Raw genomic sequence first — 1,341 nt, forward strand, 5'->3', positions numbered from 1 at the left:
CCCCCCACGGCTGAAAGGGCGAGCATGTTTGGTGTAATGGGGATTCGAACCCGCGACCCGCAGATTGCGAGTCAAGCGCCCTAACCACCTGGCCATGCCGGGCCAACAATAAATATACCTGAAATCATGTTGATGACTTTCTTAAAGTTAGACAGGCATAGTCTGGTGGTTTGGGCACTCGACTCACAATCTGTAGGTTGCGGGTTCGAATTCCATCATCGAAATGCTAGCCCTTTCAGCCATGGCGACGTTATAATGTGATGATCAACCCCACTATTCGTTGGTAAAGAGTAGCCCAAGAGTTGTCAGTGGATGGTGTTTACTAGTTTAGCTGCCTTCCCTCTAATCTATCACTTCAACATAAGGGATGGCTAGCGCAAATAACTCATAAATAAACAAAATCTTAAAATTTTAAAGCACCCGAATTGAACGGGAACAGGGTGAAACGCCTTTCCCATTATTAAAATAAGTATATATTTCGTTCCATATTTAACAAAACCAAGCACACGAGGGAACATTTCGAGGGTTAGATTTCACTAACTAGATTTGTCTTTCGGTTTGTGAAGCGTATCGTATTTTGTATTTTATTTTGTTTGTTCTTACTAAACTGTCCACGTTTTTCGATTTTGTTGCTAAATCAATGAGCTTGATGAGAAAATCGTTAGTTTCACCCGTAGATGTAGACCGCCGCATTTTTAGGCAGGTTTTGTAGGCCTAAGTTAGCCTGGTAATGTAGTGTTGGACGGATGTTCGAATTGTCACTACTTTCATATGTAGAAACATACCGTGAATTTAATTACTTTATTTGGACCCCCCCCCCCCCCCAGTGGATCAGCGGTAAGAGTGAAGGCTTAAAACTTCAAAAATCGGGTTTCAATACCCGTGATGGGCACAGCACAGATAACCCATTGTGCAGTCTTGGGCGTAACAACAAACAAAAGACAAATAAAAAAATACGATACGCTTCACAAACCGAAACAAACTTTTGCCTGATTTTCTTCTTTAATAAAAATGAAGTGAAATCTGAAGCTCAAAACGCTTAATTGGTTAGAACATCTGTGACGAAATTCAAGGTCTCGCTCTTTATGTCCTCCATTCAGAAAACTTTCGAACAACGTAGAACCGAGTACCGCTCGTAAAACGTTTATTAAGTTATGGCCGGGTGGTTAGGGCGCTCGACTCGCAATCTGAGGGTCGCGGGTTCGAATCCCCGTCCCGCCAAACATGTTCGCCCTTTCAGCCGTGGGGGCGTTTTAATGTGACGGTCAATCCCACTATTCGTCGGTAAAAAGAGTAGCCCAAGAGTTGGCGGTGGGTGGTGATGATTAGCTGCCTTCCCTC

The 1,341-nt window shown here is 43.5% G+C and overlaps 1 protein-coding gene across 1 annotated transcript in view; it reads left to right on the forward strand.

The window, feature by feature from the left end:
- LOC106470474 (reversion-inducing cysteine-rich protein with Kazal motifs-like) overlaps positions 1–1,341 on the forward strand; it is a 53,675-nt gene that overhangs the window by 11,593 nt on the left and 40,741 nt on the right. The window lies entirely within an intron of this gene.

This window comes from Limulus polyphemus, unplaced genomic scaffold (assembly GCF_000517525.1).
Source record: "Limulus polyphemus unplaced genomic scaffold, Limulus_polyphemus-2.1.2 Scaffold4027, whole genome shotgun sequence".
Classification (NCBI taxonomy): Eukaryota; Metazoa; Arthropoda; class Merostomata; order Xiphosura; family Limulidae; genus Limulus; species Limulus polyphemus.